The sequence below is a fragment of the Ornithorhynchus anatinus genome, chromosome X5, assembly GCF_004115215.2.
Source record: "Ornithorhynchus anatinus isolate Pmale09 chromosome X5, mOrnAna1.pri.v4, whole genome shotgun sequence".
NCBI lineage: Eukaryota > Metazoa > Chordata > Mammalia > Monotremata > Ornithorhynchidae > Ornithorhynchus > Ornithorhynchus anatinus.
Window position 1 is genome coordinate 14,312,950 of NC_041753.1, and position 15,699 is coordinate 14,328,648.

Here is a 15,699-nt window from a genome sequence, read left to right on the forward strand (position 1 = left end):
TCCAATAGGACTGAGTGAGCGCTTACTATGTGCAGAGCACCGTACTGACCGCTTGGAACGGACAGATCGGGAACAGATAGAGACAGCCGCATCGGGGGAGACGGACAGGCAAGGCGCTAAATAGAATCAAGGGGATGAACATCTCATTAAAACAATAGCAAATAAATAGAATCAGGGCAAATAAATAGAATCAGCAATGACGATAATAGTATTAATAATGGCATTTGTTAAGGGCTATGTGCAGAGGAGCGGGGGAGACACAGGTTAAGAGAAGCTTCTCTGGGCCTCGGTTACCTCATCTGTAAAATGGGGATTAACCGGGAGTCTCACGTGGGACAACCTGATTACCCTGTATCTACCCCAGCGCTCTGCACATAGTAAGCGCTTAACAAATACCAACATTATTCTTATTATTAATCAGGTTGTCCCACGTGAGGCTCAGAGTTAATCCCCATTTTAAAATGAGGGAACTGAGGCCCAGAGAAGTGAAGTGACTTGCCCACGGTCACACAGCTGACGAGCGGCAGAGCCGGGAGTCGAACCCATGACCTCTGGCTCCCAAGCCCAGGCTCTTTCCACTCAGCCACGCTGCTTCCCCAGGGTGTGATGGTCAGCACTCTGGACTCTGAATCCAGCGAGCCGAGTTCAAATCTCGGTGGGACCTTAACTACTATAATAATAATGGTGGTATTTGTTAATAATAATAATGTTGGTATTGGGTAAGCGCTTACTATGTGCAGAGCACTGTTCTAAGCGCTGGGGGAGATACAGGGTCATCGGGTTGTCCCACGTGAGGCTCACAGTTAATCCCCATTTTACAGAGGAGGTGACTGAGGCACAGAGAAGTGAAGTGACCTGCCCACAGTCACCCAGCTGACAAGTGGGAGAGTCGGGATTCGAACCCATAACCTCTGACTCCCAAGCCCGGGCTCTTTCCACTGAGCCACGCTGCTTATGTGCAAAGCACCGTTCTAAGCGCTGGGTGGGATACAAGGTGATCAGGTTGTCCCACGTGGGGCTCACAGTTTTTTGTTTTTTTAATCCCCATTTTACAGATGAGGTAACTGAGGCACAGAGAATGATGATGAGTTTGGTATTTGTTAAGCGCTTACTATGTGCAGAGCACTGTTCTAAGCGCTGGGGGAGATACAGGGTCATCGGGTTGTCCCACGTGAGGCTCACAGTCTTAATCCCCATTTGACAGATGAGGGAAGTGAAGTGACGTGCTCAAAGGCACCCAGCTGGCAAGCGGCGGAGCCGGGATTCGAACCCACGACCTCCGACTCCCAAGCCCGGGCTCTTTCCACTGAGCCACGTTACTATGTGCGGAGCACTGTACTAAGCGCTCGGAATGGCCAAATCGGTAACAGGTAGAGACAGTCCCCGCCCTTTGACGGGTTTATAGTCTGGTCACGGGTTCGAATCCCCGCTCTGCCGCTCGTCAGCTGGGTGACTGCGGGCCAGTCGCTTCACTTCTCTGGGCCTCAGTGACCTCATCTGGAAAATGGGGATGAAGACTGGGGACCTCACCCGGGACGGCCCAATAACCTTGTCTGTCCCCCTCGGCGCTTAGGACAGTTCTTGGCAGTTAGGAAGCGCTTAAAAAATTACCAGGGAAGCAGAGCTTAAATACCAACATTATTTTTATTAATATTCCTTCCTTCGTTCCTTCATTCGGTCGCACCGGCTCCGTCACTCGTCAGCTCTGTGACTTGGGGCAGGTCACTTCCCTTCTCTGGGCCTCAGTGACCCCATCTGGAAAATGGAGTTTAATAATGATAATAACGTTGGTGTTCGTTAAGCGCTTACTACGTGCAGAGCACTGTTCTAAGTGCTGGGGGAGATACAGGCTCATCTGGTTGTCCCACGTGAGGTCAGATGAGGTCACCGAGGCCCAGAGAACTGAAGTGACTTGCCTACAGTCACCCAGCTGACGAGTGGTAGAGCCGGGATTCGAACCCATGACCTCTGACTCCCAGACTCTTGCCACTGAGCCACCCTGCTTCCCTAGACTGGGAGCCCCTCATGGGACAAGCTCATTACCCCCTCAGAGAAGCAGCGTGGCTCAGTGGCAAGAGTCCCGGCTGGGGAGTCTGGAGGCCATGGGTTCAAATCCCGCCTCTGCCACTCGTCAGCTGCGTGACTGTGGGCCCGTCGTTTCACTTCTCTGGGCCTCAGTTTCCTCATCTGGAAAATGGGGATGAAGACGGCGAGCCTCACGTGGGCCAACCTGATGACCCTGTATCTCCCCCAGCGCTTAGAACAGTGCTCTGGACTGTGTAAGCGCTTAACAGATACCAATATTATTATTATTATTGTATCCTCCCCAGCGCTTAGAACAGTGTTTGGCACATAGTAAGCGCTTAACAAATGCCAACATTATTATTTATTAAGCACTCGGAAAGGACCATCCGGCGACAGATAGTGACAGTCCCTCCCCGCCGACGGGCTCACAGTCTAGAGGAGGTGGGGAGCCAGACAACAAAAGGAGTAGACAGGCATCACAGAGGCGGGGCTGAGGAGTCAGAGGTCATGGGTTCTAATCCCGGCTCCGCCGCCTGTCAGCTGTGTGACTTTGGGTAGGTCACTTCACTCTTGGGCAAGCAGCGTGGCTCAGTGGAAGGAGCCCGGGCTTGGGAGTCAGAGGTCACGGGTTCGAGTCCCCGCTCTGCCACTTTAGAGAAGCAGCGTGGCTCAGTGGAAAGAGCACGGGCCTTGCAGTCAGAGGTCATGGGTTCGAACCCCCGCTCTGCCACTTGTCAGCTGTGTGACTGTGGGCGAGTCACTTCACTTCTCTGGGCCTCAGTTCCCTCATCTGTAAAATGGGGATGAAGACTGTGAGCCCCACGTGGGACAACCTGATTCCCCTGTGTCTACCTCAGCGCTTAGAAGAGTGCTCGGCACATAGTAAGCGCTTAACAAATACCAACATTATTATTGTCAGCCGTGTGACTGTGGGCGAGTCACTTCACTTCTCTGGGCCTCAGTTACCTCATCTGTAAAATGGGGATTAACCGGGAGCCTCACGTGGGACAACCCGATTCCCCTGTATCTCCCCCAGCGCTTAGAACAGTGCTCTGCACATAGTAAGCGCTTAACAAATACCAACATCGTTATTATTCTCTGGGCCTCAGCCCGGAAAATGGGGATGAAGGCCGGGAGCCTCGCGTGGGACAACCTCATGACCCCGTATCTCCCCCAGCGCTTAGAACAGTGCCCGGCACATAGTAAGCGCTTAACAAATACCGGGATTATTCTTCTTAATAGCGTCAAAACAGAATTGTAGATTTATACACATCATTAATAAAATAAATTGAATGACAAATCCGGACGAGTATATCTGTGCGCATACAGTGTCTCTTCATGACATGCTCGATCAGCCCTGTAATGCTTCTGATAATAAAATGGTATCTGTTAAGTGGAAAGAGCCCCAACCTGGGAGTCAGAGGACCTGGGTTCTAATTCCAACTCGGCCATTGCCTGCTGTGTGACCTTGGACGAGTCGCTTCACTTCTCTGTTCCTCAATTTCTTCATTTGTAACATGGGGATTCAACCCCCCCAGCGCTTACTAGGTGCCAAGCACTGTTCTAAGCGCTGGGGTAGAGACGGTAACAAAAATGATGGTAGCGTGGCTCAGTGGAAAGAACCCGGGCTTCGGAGTCAGAGGTCCTGGGTTCGACTCCCGGCTCTGCCGCTTGTCAGCTGGGTGACTGTGGGCGAGTCACTTCACTTCTCTGGGCCTCAGTGACCTCATCTGGAAAATGGGGATTAACTGGGGGCCTCACGTGGGACAACCTGATGACCCTGTATCTCCCCCAGCGCTTCGAACAGTGCTCCGCACCTAGTAAGCGCTTAGCAAATGCCGACGTTGTTATTATTCGTTAAGCGCTTGCTAGGTGCCGAGCACTGACCAGCTTGCCCCACGGGGGGCTCAGAGGCTTAATCCCCATTTTGCCGATGAGGGAAGGGAGGCACAGAGAAGTAAAGCGACTTGCCCGAAGTCACACAGCTGATAAGTGGCGGAGGTGGAATTCGAACCCACGCCCTCTGACTCCCGAGCCCCTTCCACTCAACCAGGCTGCTCTCCGAAGCTGTAGCTCCAGCTGGGTGGGGTTTGCCGCTGCTGGGGCATCTGTTCTTCGAGCAACACTGCCCACGTTGGGTTGGGAAAAACCTATTTGAAAAGCCAATAAATGCCAATAAATACCATTAAAGACTTATTAAGAGAAGGGATTAGGCAGGAAAGCGCAAACGATTTCCACGGAATCCGCTGTGGAAATCAATTGCGCTTTCCTGCCCAGCTCCTTCGCTTTGCGTCCTTTTTGCTTTCATTCATTCAATCAATCAGCCGTATTTCTCGGGTAGCCAGCGTGGCTCAGTTGGAAAGAGCCCGGGCTTCGGAGTCCGAGGTCACGGGTTCGACTCCCGGCTCTGCCACTGGTCAGCTGTGTGACGGTGGGCGAGTCACTTCACTTCTCTGGGCCTCAGTGACCTCAGCTGTAAAATGGGGATTAACTGGGAGCCTCACGTGGGACAACCCGATTCCCCTGTATCTCCCCCAGCGCTTAGCACAGTGCTCTGCACACAGTAAGCGCTTAACAAAATACCAACATTATTATTTATTAAGCGCCTACTGTGTGCAGAGCGTATTTGCGTGGATCCGTTCTTTGGCTCGCTCTACACCGACAGAATGAAGCAGAGAGTAGCAAAATAGGAGAATTGGGACCTGGATTTCTTCGTTGGAAGGCAGAGATGGAGTTTCCCGCTCATCTGAATATTTTAGGCGAAAATATATTTTTTTTTCCTAAATTAACCAGGGAGTCGCCACGACGCTTCACTGCCGGGGTGGACTTGGGGGTAGTTTCAACCACTGCTTAAAATAGACTGTCCTTTGTATTTGCAGCCAATTTTTGCTGGCTGTTTGGGTCTGTTTACTGGGATATCGTACTCTCCCAAGCACTTAGCGCAGTGCTCTGCACACGGTAAGGGCTCAATAAATACGACTACACGCCTGGCACCGTACTAAGCACCGGGGTGGATACTAGCAAAGCAGGTTGTGCACAGTCCCTGCCCTGCACTGGGCTCAAAGTCCTTATTCCCCCTTTTACAGATGAGGTAACTGAGGCACAGAGAAGTTAAGTGCCTCAGTCAAGTCACACAGCAGACAGGTGGCAGAGGCAGGATTAGAACCCATGACCTTCCGACTCCCGGGCCACTACGCCATGCTGCTTCTCCTCGAATGAACGATACTGCCTCCCTACTCACCCTCTTCCCCAAATACTTGACTATTTCTAACAAAAAGGTGAAAAAGGAATAAACCCATCAATTAGCTAAAAAAAAAAGGAATCATTTTTATATATTCATAATGGAAACGAGAATTAGGGGCTACCAACAAATAAAAATTAGGCTGCAAGGCCTCATGAATTTACAAACATTCTAATGCTTCCTGTATGCCCAGGTAGCTATAAGATATCTGCCGACAGCCCTCTGCCGTGAGGGCGTGTGAACGGGGGAAGTATATTGGTCATATATATATATATATGTATGTATGTATATATGGTCATATGTATATATATATATATGTGTGTGTGTATATATGGTTTTATATATATATATATGTGGTTATATATACATATATGGCCATACACACACACATATAGTTTATATATATATATATGGTTATATATATATGCATATATACATATATATATGTATATGTATGGTGTTATATATATGGTGATATATATATATGTGTGTGTGTGTGTGTGTGTGTGTGTGTATATATATACACGGTCATATATAGAGAAGCAGCGTGGCTCAGTTGAAAGAGCTCGGGCTTTGGAGTCAGAGGTCATGGGTTCGAATTCCGCTCTGCCACTTGTCAGCTGTGTGACTGTGGGCAAGTCACTTCACTTCTCGGTGCCTCAGTTCCCTCATCTGTAAAATGGGGATTAACTGTGAGCCTCACGTGGGACAACCTGACGGCCCTGTATCTCCCCCAGTGCTTAGAACAGTGCTCTGCCCATAGTAAGCGCCTAACAAATACCGACTTTATTATATTGTGGATGAGATTCAGGGCTGAGGGTTGGCGGTGCAAGACTGAAGGAGGGACAGGGCTGCAAGGGAGTTGAGTTCAGTAAGGAAGGCATGGAAGCAGCATGGCTCAGTGGAAAGAGACCGGGCTTGGGAGTCGGGGGTCTTGGGTTCGAATCCCGGCTCTACCACTTGTCAGCTGGGTGACTGTGGGCAGGTCACTTCACTTCTCTGGGCCTCAGTGACCTCATCTGTATAATGGGGATTAACGGGGAGCCTCACGGGGGACAACCCGATGACCCCGTATCTCCCCCAGCGCTTAGAACAGTGCTCTGCACATAGTAAGCGCTTACCAAATACCAACATTATTATGTGTGCCTCAAGAGAGAGGTTGGGTAGAGACTTTAAAGGGGGTCCGAGCGACCTGAGGGGCTAGAACGCGGGCCTGGCAGTCAGAGAGCCCTGGGTTCTAATCCCGGCTTCCACCGCTTGACTGTTGCGTGACCTCGGGCAAGTCACTTGAACTTCTCTGTGCCTCAGTGCCCTCCCTCATCTGTAAACTGGGGATGAAGATGCCTCGGTTGCCTCATCTGTAAAATGGGGATTAAGACCGTGAGCCCCATGGGAGGCTGCGACTGAGGCTGTTAGGTCCAGAGAAGCAGCGTGGCTCAGTGGCCAGAGCCCGGGCTGGGGAGTCACAGGTCATGGGTTCGAATCCCGGCTCAGCCGCTGGTCAGCTGTGTGACTTTGGGCAAGTCACTTCTCTGGGCCTCAGTTACCCCCTCTGTAAAATGGGCGTTGAGACTGTGAGCCCCACGTGGGACAAGCTGAGCGCCTTGTATCCTCCTCGGCGCTTAGAACAGTGCTTTGCACATAGTAAGCGCTCCATAAATGCTACCGAATGGTGGCCTCTGGATAGCCCCGCCCGAACAGTAAGGATTCGGTGTACGATGGCCTTAGCTGCACTGTTCTGCATTTCTTTCTGCGTGTGTTATTGTTCTTATCGGTTTCTCGGGTCCTGTTTTATGACGTTCGTTAAGAGTTTACAGTATGTCGGACACTGTACTAAGCACTGGGGTGGAGGCAAGTTAATCAGGTTGAACACAGTCCACGTCCCACAGGCTTAATCCCCTTTTTACAGATGAGGTGACTGAGGCGCAGAGAAATGAAGTGACTCGCCCAGGGTCACACGGCAGACAGGTGACAGAGCTGGGAGAAGCAGCCTGGCTAGGGGATAGAGCACGGGGCTGGGCGTCAGAAGGAGCTGAATTCTAATCTCGGCTCTGCCGCTTGTCTGATGTGGCACCTTGGGCGGGTCAATTCACTTCTCTGCGCCTAAATGACCTCATCTGCAATTCTGGGGGATTAAGCCTGTGAGCCCCAGGTGGGACGAGGACTGTGACCCACCTGATTACTTTGCCGGGCACTTAGAACCGGGCCTGGCACATAGTAAGTGCTTAACAAATACCATAAAAAAAAAATCCACTACCGAACCCTGCTGATTCTTCCTACACAAGATCTCCTGGACCCACCCCTTCCTCTCCACCCAAAACAGCTGGTCAAATTGAGACCCAGTTGAAAGGGTGTGTGGACTCGGAGTCAGGAAACTCAGATTCTCATCCGGGCTCAGCTACTCAACCATTCCGTGACCTTGAGCGAGGTGTTTAACCTCTCTGTCTCCCAGCATCATCATCTGTAAATTGGGGATAAAATACCCATTCTCCTTCCCTCTTAGAATGTGAGCCCTGAGAAACCAGGAACTGTGCACAGACTATCTTGTGTCTACTACAGTGCCAGGCACATTATCATTATAATATCGTGGTTAGACTATCGTAGCAAGCACTTAAATACCATAATTATTATTATTATTATCCACCTCCTCTTTGGTGGCCCCGCCGCCAGGCTTTCCCCACTACGATTTAAGCTACACGTTGTTTCCCGGATTACTTTCTCCACACGTCTGTCGTTCGGCTCACATCTCTCCTCTCCTCAAAATCCTCTACCGAGTTCCTCCGTCCCTCTGAATCAAAGAAAAACTCTTCACAATCGGCTCTCCGCCAATTTAGCCCACTTTACATATCTATTCTGCTCCTCCCCTATTCACCGATTCTCTTCCCTCCTCCCTAACTAACCTGCTAGCTGTACCTCATTCCCAACTCAGCTCCTTCTTCCCCTCATTTATGTTGTTCCCCTAGGTTGGAACTCCCTCCTTCTCCAAATCCAGAAGATCACAGCTTTCCCCACCTCCCAAGCCCTCCTAAAATCCCACCTTGGCCAACCAGACCTCCCCAATGAATTCCCAGCATCCCAAGTCATATAAACCCATCCGCGGTCTCTAGAACTTGTGAATGATGTGTACCCATCCTCGGCACTTCTGTATATTTGTTTATTCGGTTGTACATTCATTCGTTTGTTTTGACTATTCTAGCGGGAAATATTTTTTTGAAGTTTGTCTCCCCCCCGTAGAACGTAATCTCCTTGTGGGCAGGAAAGGCGTCACGTCAATATTTTGTATTTCCGAAGCGTTTAGTACGGCGCGTTGAGCCAAATGGGTTCTCAGTAAATACTAAAACTGTTACACTGGGTCTCTGCTACATGTTCTCCCACACCCACTTACGTGCCCGCTCGCACGCATAGCCTCCCCTGCACATTACACACGTTCACTCTCGGGCATTACCTTTGTATCCTGCTCCTCTTTCACCCCCAGTCATCAGGAGCAGCCTGGTTGGTAAAGATCCCAGGAGCCGGCTTCGAGATCCTCTGTGGCACGGAGCCACGAGGACCAAAAAAGTCCCCGTGTTGACTTTGAACTCCAGGGCTTTTTAAGTTCAAGGGGCACTCCACCAATGTGGTATTCAAAGTCTACTCCAGGGTGATTTGGGGCCACGCAACGCTCCGCTGCTGCAGTGTTCAAAGCCCGTTCTGGGGCTATTTTGGTTTGCATGGCTCTCTGTCATCACAGAATTCAAAGTCTCCTCTATTTTTCAAGTTCAAAGCTCACTGGAGGGCTTTTCTGGGTCTGTGGTGGAAGGAACCATGCAGAGTTCGATGCCCCAGTGGCGGCTTTGAAAAGGAGAGTGACAGGCAGCCACGTAAGCCAAAATAGCCCTCGAGTGGGCTTTGAATACAAAAGTGGCAGAATGCTCTGTGGACCACAAAGGTCAAGAGAGACCCGGAGGCGCACAGGCGGCGAAGAGCTGGCCGGAAGAGACGGCGGCTGAGGTTGGTGAGAGGTAGGCTGGACTGTGGGTGCGGTTTTGGAGGGGATGAAAATATGTAAGAATCAGGACTGCTCAGAGGAATAGGTTATTTTAAGATCCATTAGTTACTGCCTGTAGGATTCAGCTTTATTTCTTCTGGCCACCTCTGATATTTAAGATGGACCCAAGATAGTTGTGCAAGTAACTTTATTGTGCACTTTTACTGAGCATGCTGGGAATTTCTGGGTGAGCATATGTTGCCTCCTCATCAAATCTGAATTTGTTACTGGAATGTACTTTTTCTCTCTCTGCAGCATTTTGAGTATTTGCAGAAGCTTTTTGACATTCACACTCCCACAAATTGTCTGGTGCTGTTGATTCTATAATGGTTTCTCTGTGGAATGAAATTTGCGTTCCCGTTACTCAGTCTAACAAGCACTGAGAATTGCACATATTGTGTGAGTGATTCCTCATCTCTCTCTCCCTCTCTCTCTCTCACACACAAACACACACACGCACTCACTCACATGTCCCTCGTATTCTAAGTTGACTCTACTGAGAGCGGACTTCACCAAAGTGGGTTTTGGGGGCGGGGGAGGGGGGGCAGTGTGACAGTCAATCTCTTTCTCACTGGGCACGGACTGCCAGCTGTTGTTCTGATAAATTTGCTATTCATAATGGCCGGGGCTGGTGATGGTTTTGCAAACTAGCCTCCTGATCCTCCCAAAGCCTCTATTCACAAAAATCCAGCCCTTTCTGTTTCCCGGCTGCCGGGCTGGTCTGGCTGCCGCACCGTCCTTCCCAGAAACCTTTAAATATTTCCTCTGCCTCTTTTGCCTTTTTAGACATTCTACGTCAGTTCATAACACAGCGGCTCTGGGGGCATCCCGTTGTCATCCACGGTGCAAGTATGTCCTGCTCGGTACTCGCCGCGATAAACCCCGGCAGAAATGAGCATTGCTTCCACGCCGGTAGGTTGGCTTCATCCCAAGCCTTTTTTTTTTTTTTTTAGTCTTGCCAGGTCCTGATCCTCGCTAAGTAAGAGGTAGTGATAGAACTCATTAAGAACCGGGGTGGGGTGTTTGGTGTGGGGGGCGTTCAGAGAATCGAGTGGCTCTACAGGTCCATAAGTCTTTAATTTAGGCTGAAGTTGACAGAACAGTGTCCCCCACATTCTTTCTGACAGTCTCCCAATTTACAACCTGCCCTTTTGGATTTGGTTTTCTTCTTCTTTCTTTAGCAGTGAGTCGCTGATCAGTATGCTCCCCTAGAGAGCAGAATTTTGAGACGGGCTTCACCGTGGAGTCACTGGAGAAACTCTTAGAACGTTTTTAAGGTTCCCATGGCCCGGTCTTGTACCATACCCCGGGAGTCCTTAGACTTACCAAAAGCATATGTGTTCGTGCGTGCATGTATAAAATCAGTTCACGATCACTTCTGTGCTTTCTTTCGTGTACGCTCATAGGACCTAAGCATCTGGATGCAGTGGTAGCTCTTGGATGACAATCAGAGGGGTTTTTGCTGTTGTTCATAGCCTAAGTTGGAAGAGTTTTCTGGAAGCTGAAAACCCTATCTTCCAGTATAACAGCTTAGAATAGGTTGAATGGTACAACCCACTTTACCCAGCTGGCGATTTTGTGAAAGGATGAGATTAACTATCTTCAACTCTGAGGAGCAGCGTGGCCTAGTGGATAGAGCATGGGCCTGGAAATCAGAAGGACCTGGGTTCTAATCCTGGCTCCACCACCTGCGACAAGTCACTTCATTTCTCTGTGCCTCAGTTACCTCATCTGTAAAATGGGGATAGGACTGTGATCCCCATGTGGGACACGGACTGTTGGTATCAGTACAGTGCCTGGCACATAGTAAGTGCCTAATAAATATCATTGAAAAAAACCCAAAACTCTGATTTAATTGACCTTATATTGATGAAATCAACTTAGTGAACCAGGATCCTGGTCAATTTCTCTGGTCTGTCCAATTGGCTTGAAATTTGCCAGAGCTAGATTTTACAGATTTTCTATGAGACCTGTACAGTACAGAGGTCCTGGTGTTGAACTTTAAACGTCACGTCTTGAATCTGACATGAAGCAAAATTGTTTCGACTGGGCAGCCCTGGGCCTAAAGTCGTATTCCGATTCTAGGACTGTATGATTAACCGCGTATTTCCGATGCGGGTACAAAAGTGTCTTGTCTCAGATCTTGCCAGGAATAGAGAATAGTGATGTGGTATGATAGTTTTTTGCGATTTGTTCTCTTGCCTTTCTTCTTGAAGACAGTGAGGATGGTGATGTCTTTGAGATCTTTCTGGCATCTCCTCAGTGTTCTGAAGGTAAACCAGAGCCTGCTTCAGATGATAAATGAAGTGAGCAGCCTCTCAACCCTCCCAAGATGGCCATGACTTGGTACATTCAAGATGGTGCCCATACCATCGACCCCCAACAAAATGGCGACACACGTGAGAAGAGTCTCTTCAGGGTCACCGCTTCCCCTCCGCCATCTACATGGCAATCGTATTTCGTTCGGTTTTTTTTTTTTTACATGCTTCCTTCCCACTTCCCCACTCTCAAACATGAAGGATTCTATTTAAAAGGTTTGATGTTTGAAAAAATGCACTTATTGAAGCACCGAGGAGCTTTTCCCTCACTCCACTCCTCCCTCTTCCTAATTCCCTGCGTCCCTGGGGTGGCGGGGAGCCTCTAGATCCTGGGAAGCGCAAAACTTCCCTTCATCCCGGACTGAGCCGCCTGAGAGCTCAGCTCTCTCTTCCCAGGGGAGGTGAAGGTCCAAGGTTGGCTCTCCTTACCTGAGATTGGTGGCTGGGAAAGGAGGGAGTCGGGGAGTTGTTCTCTCCACCTGGGAAAACTGGCCAGGTGGACCAAAGGGTCCTGACAGTACACAGGTAGTGCCTAGACCCCGGCTCGCCTCTCTCTGCTGTCACAGAGAGCAGGTGGCTGAGGAGAAGGGCAGCAGATGTACCCTTCGGAGGCGGGGACCAGAGGCTGGGGAAGGCCGGAGAGGGAAGGGAGTGGGATTGGCTGCAACCGTGCCTCAGACGGGCGTGTGACCAGGGAGAGTGGAGTGGAGGTGATGGTGAAGCCACCAGCCCTGGCGCTTTGTAACCCTAACCCTAATGTAATCAGCGCTCCCTCCCTCTCTTCTCACACTTCCCCTGTCTCCCCCCACCCAAGCTAGCACACTTCGTTTTCCTCAAGCCAACCTACTCACTGTGCTCTATTCTTGTCTCTCCCACCGCCGACCGTTGGCTTACATCATTTCTCCTGCCTGCGGATCCAATCCCCCTCCACATCCAACCCCCGTGCACATCCGGCAGAACTCTGCCCGACCTATCTTCGGAGCCCTTCCGAAATCACATCTCCTGCGAGAGGCCTTCCCTGATTCATTTCTCCCCAATCTATATTCCCCCGTCTGCCACTTAAGCACTTCTGCATCACCTCTGCCACCTGTCAGCTGTGTGACTGTGGGTAAGTCGCTTAACTTCTCTGTGCCTCAGTTACCTCATCTGTGAAATGGGGATGAAGACGGTGAGCCTCACGTGGGACAACCTGATTACCCTGTATCTACCCCAGCGCTTAGAACAGTGCTCTGCACATAGTAAGCGCTTAACAAATACCAACATTAACGTTATTATTATTATTACCTAAGCACTTGGGTACTCGCGCTTTCCCATAGTTCTTATGTACATTCCTTGACACTTCATTACTTCCTCCTACATGAAATTTATTTTTAGTCCCTATCTCCTTCCAAGATTATAGACTCCCTGAAGGCAGGGATGATACCTAATAATCCCACTGTACTCTCCCAGTGCTCTGCCAGGAGTGGACGCTCAACAAATACTACCGATTGACTGACTTAGTACTTACACGTTTATTTATACTTATCCTCATCCCTTCTCAATGTATTTATAATTATTATATAGTCAACTTTTTAATCATTATATCTGCAAACATGTATGGGCAGAGTACATGGTCTACCGGCTCTATTGTGTTGTAATAATAATAATAAGAATTATGGTATTTAAGTGCTTACTCTATGCCAAGCACTGTTCTAAGCGCTGGGATAACTACAAGGTAATCAGGTTGTCCCAGGTGGGGCTCACAGTCTCAATCCCCATTTTCCAGATGAGGTAACCGAGGCACAGAGAAGTTAAGTGACTAGCCCAAGGTCACACGGCGGACAAACGGGCAGAGCCGGGATTAGAACCCACGACCTCTGACTCCCAAGCCCGGGCTTTTGCCACTAGGCCAAGCTGCTCCTCTGCCAAGCACTTAGTACCGTGCTTTGCACACAATAAGTGTTCAATAAATACAAAGGATTGATTGATTTTTTTTTTAATCTTTCCCCCCCGCGTTAGAGTATAAACTCATTTTGGGCATGTAACTCTGTTTCTGTTGTACTTTCCCAAGTCATTAGTAGCGTGCACTGCCCCTAAGCTAAATAAATACTATTGCTATTATTATTATTACTACTACTACTGGGAGCAGTGGATAGAGCACGGGTCTGAGAGTCAGAAGGTCATGGTTCTAATCCCGGCTCCACCACTTGTCTGCTTTGTGTCCTTGGGCAAGTCGCTTTGCTTCTCTGTGCCTCAGTTACCTCATCTGGAACATGGGGATTGAGACCGTGAGCCCCATGTGGGACAGGGACTCCATCTAACTGGATTTGCTTGTATCCACCCCAGCACTTAGAACGGTGCCTGGCATATAGTAAGTGCCTAACGAATACCATAATTATTAATATTATTGTTCCTGTCATCACGTCTAAGAACGCTGGTACATAAACTGGGAGTCTGGGTGCAGAAATTTCGGAAACAGTCACAGGGTGAGTAAGGACAAAGGGCAGAGGGAGGCTGGAGGGGCGGGAAACAGGTTCTGGGAGATGTGAAGGGAAAAAAAAAAGAATAGTTTACCTGGAAGACAGCTGGCAGCGACAGGGAGATTTCCGTCGTGCCAGCCAGTGACTGCTTGTCATTACGTGCTTCTGATCCTTAAGCATCTTGTCCCATGCCTCCTCGTGAGTTTCTGCCTCCGTACCTCGGAATCTGCACTTTCCCCTCTTCCCATCCTCTTGCTTTCCACTCGTGGCTGTCTGTCTCAAACTGGATGAAGAACACTATTTTGGGCCAGTCCTAAATAAAGCAAATGTCATGTATCTTTCCCGAGATCACTGATGAATGCTTTTACATTGCCTGAAGTGACGTGACAATACAGAGTCGGAAAGAGTACATGACATGACAGTATCGAGTCGTAACCCTCTGCTTTGATTTGTAAAATTGGATTCCCTAACCATCTGGTTATAACCATAGCATGCAACTCACTACGCAGAAGTTGGGATTTAATTAAACATTAATTAAGTCAGAATGTGATCCGTTTTGGCGATTTTGAAATGTTTGGTCCTTTTTAACTTATTTTAATTCCTATTTAGCATTCACATCTAGAAGCAGACACTATCATTCATTGCAATCAAATTTGCCCACCTGTTCCCCAAATCTTTGTCACTTTCTGACGGATCCTCCCTCACAAACGTCTATTTTCTGACTGGTCCCAGCCTCAGCAGAAGGTGTGTGGGGTTAGCAGTGTTCGTATGCATTACTGGGAAGATTTGAGTGGGGAATTGGGGAGGGTTAAGGTGCCCGTCCTGTCAGAAAGGCCATCTCCAACCCCTTGGAGATGTTTTCCTTTTACGAAGCACCCTAGCCCTCCTAACCTGATCCCCAGATGTCTGGTGGCGCCTACAGAGCCTTGGGATTAGAGCCGGTCAGTTACACTCAGGTTTCTAGCCACTGTGGCTCAGCCACATTGTCTCCTGATGTTGGTAGAGCTCCATCTTGTTGACCTTTTCAGGCCGTGGGCTACTTTTTTTGAAGCTCTGTAATTCTGCAGAACAATGGACAACTAGGTTGGGTCAGACAGAAGGCTGGGTCTGACACGGAAAGTACCCCAGGAGGTCCTGGCTTTTGGTAATTCCAGGATAGGTCCAGCCTGTTTCCGTGATGGACATCCACGTTGGTCACCCACTCTCCTGGGACCTACATTTAGGCTCCCATGGCAAAGTGAGAGAGACCCCTTATCTCTGGGGCTGCCAGAAGTCAATCTTGTTAACTACTGTTATTGGGGGACAGCAAAACTGTGAGTAAATGGAATCTACAGATTCGGAAATTCAAAGACCGGCCTTTCAAATAATAGTTTCCATCCCCTCCTCCCCCGAATCCTTAACCTGAATTATAAGCTTGTAGGAAAATTTGACTGATTTGAAGTTCACATTTCTCTCTCCCCCTGGCCAACGGACAGTGACGTGGCCAAAAGGTGGGCAGCTAATGAAAACATTTAATTCATTATTGAGAATTCTCATTCCCATTTTACAAATGAGAAAAGACAGGTCAGGGAAGTGCCTGGGACAAGACCAAAGCAAATCAGTGAAGAACTAAATCTGAATGTAATCCCT